We start from the raw sequence: 7,780 nt of genomic DNA, 5'->3' as shown, positions 1-7,780 counted from the left end.
GACCTGCTCTATTTCTGACCTGGGCCAGTTCACCCCTCCTTAGGCAATCTGATGGTCCCCCCAGCTCGTGGGAGGCCACTGTGTTGATGCCCAACTTAGTGCAGATGCCCAAATGGCAGAGGGCACCATAGCCCAGAACTCCTGGGATCAAGGGATCCTCCTGCCTCAGCCTCCGAAGTAGCTGGGACTCCAGATGTGGGCCACTGCCCCCAGTGCTCCTGGCTGGGCATTTGGCGTTTCTGCTTGCAGTGAATGAGAGTCCCTATTGCTTCACATCCTTACCAGCATTTGGTGTTGTCAGTTATTATTATTACTAGTTGTTGTTTTAATTTGCATTTTCCTAATGACATATGATGTCGAGCATCTTTTCTTGGGATGATTTGCCATCTGTGTATGTTCTTTGGAAATTTGTCTGTTGAGATCTTTCGCCCAGTTTGTTCAGATCTTTTATCCGAGGGGTTGTAGTCTTAAATAGTGTGGTCCGGGGTCTCATTGAGGCTTCTGAATGGAGAGCTGAACGAGCACGGGAGCGAGCTGTTTGGAACTCTAGGGAAGGAGCATTCTCAACAGAATAAACCCCTGTAGAGGCGGGAAGGAGAGGTGCACTTGGTATCTGCTAGGTTAGCAAGAGGCCAGGGTGGCAGGAGGGAGTGGTCAAGGCGAGAGATGAGCAGCTAAGACCAGAGAAGCTAGGCGTACAGCTCGAGTGGCTTGTGGATCGTTAGGCCCTTGCTTTCATTCTGAGCGAGAAAGGAACCAGAGAATCGTAAGCAGAAGTTGATGTGAACTGACTTCCGTTTAATAGGCTCATTCTGGTTGCTGTGTCGAAAGCAGACCAAAGGCAGGAAAACATAAAAGCAAAACAGACTGGTGAGGAGACTGGGGCCAGGATCAGGGAAGAGGGTTTGGTGATCAAGCCCGTGGTGGTATTGATACAAAGGATGAGAAGTGATTGAATTCTGCAGGTATTTGGAAGATGAGGAATTTACTAATGGACTGGATGTGGGGGTGTGAGAGAAAGAAAGAAACTGCGCATAGTCTCTTCAAAGGTAAACACTCTGCAGCCAATGAAGCCATTTGTGCTCTTTCCCCATGGGAGCTGGTGTGCCATGGCTGCCAACCGTAACCTCCTTGGCAGTGTATGAAGTCTGTTGCTTATAGGGCTTGCCCTAAGGGACCTTGGAGACAGATCTTCCAGTGGACATTCATATCTGACCTCATGCTATCCCCAGTCTAGTCTCTGGACATTCATATCTGACCTCATGCTATCCCCAGTCTAGTCTCTGTGCCTTTGGGCACAGTGGCCAAGGTCAGCATTGGCCAAGTCATCATGTCCATCTGTGCCGAGCTGCAGAAAAGGGAGCATGTAACTGAGGCCCTAGACAGGGCCAGGTTCAAGTTCCCTGACTGCCAGAAGATCCACATCTCCAAGAAGTGGGGCTTTACTAAGTTTAATGGGGACGAATTTGAAAACATGGTAGCTGAAAAGCGGCCCATCCCAGAGGGCTGCGGGTTCAAATGCACCCCTAATCATGGCGCCCTGGACAAACGGCAGGCCCTGCATTCATGAGAACCTCCTTGCTGCCTCCTCCTCATTCATGCCCACTGGTGAAGCCTACTTCCTGTCAGCAGTAGCAAAGATAAACTGAGGTGTATTAAAATTTTAGGAGTTTGTTTATCTGAGCAAACACTGATTTGAATCAGGCAGTGCCAAACTAGCAGCAGTTAGGAGCAGTCTATGGGCAGGAACAAAGGGCAGGGTTTTCACAGAGAAGCAGAGCAAGGACGTTATTTCATTGGCTGTTACTCAGGGATGCGATATTTGGGAAAGCCTAGTTGGCTGTTTGTGATTGGTTGTTCCTCTTGACCTTGAGGCATTTGCAGAATTGACTCTGGCTTTGGTTTCACTCTGCTTGCAGAGGCTGCCGAGGCCTTAGGCCACTCTCTCCCCAGGGACCCTCCTGTTTGATTACTCTGAGAGTTCTGCGTTTCCTCTCCACGGACAGCACTGATTCCTCCACGAACAATGATGTCGTCCTGGGTTGGCACAAGGCCCTCTTTTTCCTTTCTTCCTGAGCCCACTCTCATTGCTTCAGATTTACGTGGATTTAGAGCGTTTTAAATGGGCACTGGCTTGCGCGATCGCTTTTATTTTGTTTCTCACGCTTTTCCCACTTGACACTGTCTTAAGAGCTCACCACGTGGCTGAATGTGTGTATCTCCTCGTTATTGCTGGCTGCTGCTCAGTTCCCCTGAATGCCTGCACCACGCCTAAGAGAGTTATATCCTTGACCCCTGCCCCCAGGTTGCTTCTCACTCCCTGCCTGTGCAAACAGTGCTGAGACGCAAGCCCTCAGACAGACTCCAGGAACGACCTGTGTGCCAGTTTCTCTGGAGTAAATTCCCAGCAGTGTGATTCCTGGGACATGCTTAGTTGCCTAACAACTGGTTTCATCGGTTTACCATTGCAGATCAATAGCCTTTGAGGGTACCTTTCCTTCATATCCTTTCTTTATTTTTTAAGATTTTATTTATTTATTTGACAGAGAGACACAGCGAGAGAGGGAACACAAACAGGGGGAGTGGGAGAGGGAGAAGCAGGCTTCCTGCAGAGCAGGGAGCCCGATGCGGGGCTTGATCCCAGAACTCTGGGATCATGACCAGAGCCAAAGGCAGACGCCTAATGACTGAGCCACCCAGGCGCCCCACCTTTCCTTCATATTCTTACCAGTTCTTTTCTTTCTTTCTTTTTTAAAAAGATTTATTTATTTATTTTAGAGACAGAGCGAGAGAACTGGAGAGCGGGAGCACAGGGAGGGGCAGAGGGAGAGAAAGAGAGAAAAACTCCAGCAGACCCTGCACTGAGCTTGGACCCCGCAGCAGGGCTCGACCTCACCACCCTAAGATCATGACCTGAGCCAAAACCAGGAGACAGATGCTTAATTGACAGCACCACCCGGGAGTCCCCATATTCTTACCAATTCTTGATATTAAACTTTAAAATGTTTATAATATAGTATCTCATTGTTATTTTAACTGCATCATTTGATTACTGGAGAGTTTGAGCATGTTTTCATGGATTTTATTGGACATTCCTATTCCTCCTCCTGTAATTTGCCTATTCTAATTCTTTGCCAGTTTTCTTTCTGTTGGATTTCCTGCGTCTCGGTGATGTATAGAAGTTCTCTCTATAGTCTATATTTTAAATTATTTTTAAAAATATTTTATTTATTTATTTGAAAGAGAGAGAGAGTATCTGAAACAGACTCTTCACTGAGCACAGAACCTGATGTGGGGCTTGATCCCACAACTGCGAGATCATGACATGAGCTGAAGCCAAGAGTTAGACACTTAACCCACTGAGCCACCCAGGCACCCCTCTCTATTCTACATATGAATTTCTTGAGTTTTGGAGGTGGCAGATATGTTCTTCTAGGCTGTCACTTGTCTGTTAACTTTGTCTATGGTATCCTTCTTTGAAAAGAAACCCAATTTTTATATACTGAAATCTACCCATTTCTTCACTGATGGTTTGTGGTTTTGAGACTTTCCTTACTAACTCCTCCATTCAAGGTCACAAAGGTATTCTTCTACACTTTCCTCGTCTTTATTGGTTTCCATTTCAGATTAGAGTATCTGATTATTACAGTTAACATTCCTGCATGGTATGAGGTAAGACTCAATTGGCTTTTTCTCCAGGAAGCAAGACAGCCTCCCTGCTTCAATTCCTGACTAATCTATCTTCTCTTTGTTGTTGGAGATGCCCCTCTGTTGTATCTGAAGTTTCCATGTACATGTGGGTGTGTTTCTGGATCCCTGTTTATCCCATTGATCTGTTTATTCCTGTACCAGTATTCAGTTATTTTCACTGCTGGCTTTGTGGTGTGTCTTGATATCTGATAAGAGAAGTCCTCCGTCTTGGCTCTTCTTTTTCAAAACTGCCTTAGCTACTTGTGTCGTTGTTATTCTTTGTATTTTTTAGAATCAATTTGTCACATTCCTCTCAAAATTGTGCTGGAATTTGACTGAAAATGTATGATAGGAATGTGTTATTTTTAGAAGAACCTGTAGGGGTGCTGGGTGGCTCAGTGAGTTAAGCGTCTGGTCCTGAGCTCGTGAGTTGTGGGTTCAAGCCCCATGTGGGGCTCTGCACTCAATGGAGAGCCAGCTTGAAGATTCTCTCCCACTGTCCCTACCCCACTCCTGTGCTGCACTCTCTCTCTCTCTAAAATAAATAATAAGTAAATCTTGAATAGGAAAAAAAAAGAAGAGCCTATATATTTCTTTTTTTTTATTATTTATTTATTTATTTATTTGACAGAGAGAGATCACAAGTAGACGGAGAGGCAGGCAGAGAGAGAGAGAGAGAGGGAAGCAGGCTCCCTGCTGAGCAGAGAGCCCGATGCGGGGCTCGATCCCAGGACCCTGAGATCATGACCTGAGCCAAAGGCAGAGGCTTTAACCCATTGAGCCACCAGGTGCCCCTATAGATTTCATATGAACACAGTATTCTATGTTTTCTGGCTCTCTTTTATGCTTTATTAGATGGTTTTTAGGACTCGAGTATGGAAATCATGACGGATATATTTAAAGATACATTTACAAGAGTTTCATGAATATTTAGGAGCTGTGTGTTCAATAATAAAGGAATGGCTAAAATTTTGCAAATAGTTTGATGTATGCATTAACAGAATATTGCATCAAAAAACCCCATACTTTTGGGGTGCCTGGGTGGCTCAGTCAGTTAAGCATCTGACTTCAGCTGAGATCATGATCCTGGGGTCCTGGGATCGAGCCTTGCATTGGGCTCCCTGTTCAGCAGGGAGCCTGCTTTTCCTTCTCCCTCTACCCAACACCACCGCTTGTGCTCCCCCCACAAATAAATAAAATAAAATGTTTAAAAAAACCCAAAACAAAAAACCCTGTACTTTCAAAGAATCTTTAATGATGTGAGAAAATATTCTTGCTACAATATTGCAACATTAATTAAAGAGATTACACAGACTTCAGTTCTCTTTATTGTATTTTTGGGTATGTTCCAAGTTCTCTAAAATGAACATGTTGATTTTTGTGATCACTGTGTTTTTCTTTTAAAACGTTGGTGGAGGGGTGCCTGGGTGGCTCAGTTGTGAAGCGTCCGCCTTCGACTCAGGTCATGATCCCAGGGTCCTAGGACCAAGCCCCACGTCGGGCTCCTTGATCAGAGGGAATCCTGCTTCTCCTTCTCCCACTTCCCCTGCTTGTGTTCCCTCTCTTGGTGTGTCAAATAAAATCCTTTTTAAAAAAGTAAAAAGTTGGTGCAGGCAAATAAGGTTTACATTTGCCGTCTGACTATTCAGAAACGTTGGGGAAAAATGGTTTCTGACTCATCTGATGAGCTCATCCGGCAAGGAACGATAACACGTATGAAAATTTCCTAGTTTGACTGCCTGCCCACCCTGTCTCCTGGCACTCCTCACAGTTTGTTAGGCTCCCTGACTCACTGAGCTAAGCATGAATAAATGTAATTTCACACACTGGCTTTTTCATGTAACAAATATTTCATAATCTGCTGCTGTGTGCAAAGCACTCGATTAGAGCTGTTGAAGACAAAGGGTCAAATTAAAAAAAACTCAGTCCTGAAGGGGCTCAGCGTGGCATATTCAGACCCCAAGGGCTGTCTGGCTGTCAGACCTGCCTCTGTGCAAACTCTCAAGTCTTCTCCATTCCACGCGTTCCAGACTTTTTTCACTTTCCTCATGCGGATCCCTCATTTGGAATTTCTCTCCTTCCTTGTCCACCTAAAAAATGTGACCTTGCACCTCTGTGACGACCTCTCTGACTCTTCCACTTTCTCCGACGTTCCGCCAGCACTTCTCACATGGCTCACACTTGGCATATTTTTTTTGCACATTCTTGTCTTTTTAGTACTTTTTCCAAAAGCGAAGTTGGAGGCATGATTGTTACCTGCATTAGATGCTGCATTTTTCAGTTGTAGCGACAGGAAAAAATGGAAATCCAGCACGTATGTTTTAGAACAACACACCCCACAACACTTTTCCCTTGTGGTAGTGTTAGCAGACAGATAGGGAGATTAGGGAGTGCTGTCCCAGAAGCCTTGGGTGAGTACAGGATCCCGTGGGTGACAGTTCACTAGTGACTGGAAGTTTTAATCAGAGGTCATCTGATAGATTTCACTGAATCAAAGGGGATGTTTATTAATTAGGGAATTGACAGACCTTGACAATTCAGAGACCAAAAAAGAGTGGTTCCATTAGTAGCTGAAGAAACAGGGCTCAGCAGTGTCCCTGTGGGCCCTGCCCTGGGCTCGATCCGTTTGCAGAAGGTGTGTCTCGTTCTGATTCCCAGAGGGCACCTTCCAAGAACTGAGCTTTGCTCTCTGGAGCTGTGTTTCCCTGGGGACATTTCTCCCTTGACTTGGAGGAAAGGAACTAGAGGCCCAGCTGGCCACGTGAGCAGGGCAGGCTCTGTTCCTTCTCCCAGACTCCCCAGCAGCTCATTCTCCTCTTCTGTGGGGAGGAGTGAGTGTGGGGCCGAAGACACTGCTCCTTCCACGTGTCTCCCTCGAGGGGTGTGGAGCTGAAATCCTCCCCGCAGCGCCGTCCCCACCGTGGAAGCGTGGCATGCCCCCGCACCAACCGTCTCGTGTGGTTCTTACAACTCCTCCGGGATGTTCTTACTCTCATTTTACAGATGTGCGGTGAGCAAATGGAGACAGCACAGGGCTCACAGGTCACTTGGAAGTTTTGGAGGAAAGAGAAGGAAAGATTTTGATGTGCGAAGTCATACGCTTTCATTTTTTTTTTTTTAAAGATTTTATTTGTTTATTTGACAGAGAGAGATCACAAGTAGACAGAGAGGCAGGCAGAGAGAGAGAGAGGGAAGCAGGCTCCCGCTGAGCAGAGAGCCCGATGCGGGGCTCAATCCCAGGACCCCGAGATCATGACCTGAGCTGAAGGCAGCGGCTTAACCCACTGAGCCACCCAGGCGCCCCATACGCTTTCATTTTTTGAAAGCAGAACTTGCTTATAACATAAACAAGGAGGGCTTTGTTTGTAGGCCAGTAGTTCTCAACCTCGAGTATCCGAATTGCCTGGAAGGCTTGTTAGGACACAGACTGCGGGTTGCACGCCCAAAGTTTCTGAATTAGAAAGTCTGGGGTGGGGCAGGGAAACTGGTATTTTTAACAAGTTCCCACGTGGTGCTGATATGGCCCATACTCTGAGAAAACCCCCCCCCCCACCCCCGCATAAGCTAAGGCAGGGATTGGCAACACATGGCCCATGGCCTGTGTTTTTTTTTTTTTTTTAATTACGCATGAGCTAAGAAAGGTTTCTACATTTTTAAATGGTTGAAAAAAATACAAAAGAGAATAATATTTTATTGCATGTGAAATAAGAAACTCAAATTTCATTGCCCATAAATACAGTTTTGTTGGGATACAGCCATGCTTTTTCATTTTGTATCGTCCAAGGCTGCTTTAACGCTACAACAGCAGAGTTGAGTAGTTGTGGCAGAGGCTGTATGGCCCACAAAGGTCCTTTACAGATGAAGTTTGCTGTGTACCCCTCTCCCCCCAGCAAGGAGCTAGTTGTGACGGAGAGGTTAGCAACATGGGAGAGGGGTAGCTGATTGACCGGGTAGTGTCTGTCATGAGGCAGGAGGGAACACAGGAAAGAAGGATTTCTTATCCTCTGAAATTGGAAGGAAGTTGGTGAGAATTAGGGTAAACCTAGATAAAATAGAAGATACGCCAATTGGTTAGAATTTGATAAAGATC

At 45.9% G+C, this 7,780-nt stretch overlaps 1 non-coding gene and 1 pseudogene across 1 annotated transcript; both read left to right on the top strand.

Annotated features, from left to right (window-relative positions):
- The first annotated feature begins 1,058 nt into the window (after positions 1 to 1,058).
- Positions 1,059 to 1,191, top strand: LOC125086471 (small nucleolar RNA SNORA70). The gene has a single exon (XR_007123209.1). It is a non-coding gene; the product is annotated as a small nucleolar RNA SNORA70 (small nucleolar RNA).
- On the top strand, positions 1,068 to 1,570 carry LOC125086254 (60S ribosomal protein L10-like; annotated as a pseudogene).
- Positions 1,571 to 7,780: the final 6,210 nt, after the last annotated feature.

The sequence above is a fragment of the Lutra lutra genome, chromosome 15, assembly GCF_902655055.1.
Source record: "Lutra lutra chromosome 15, mLutLut1.2, whole genome shotgun sequence".
NCBI lineage: Eukaryota > Metazoa > Chordata > Mammalia > Carnivora > Mustelidae > Lutra > Lutra lutra.
The sequence above is the reverse complement of the archived record's forward strand: the minus strand, read 5'-3'. Positions and strand labels throughout refer to the sequence as shown.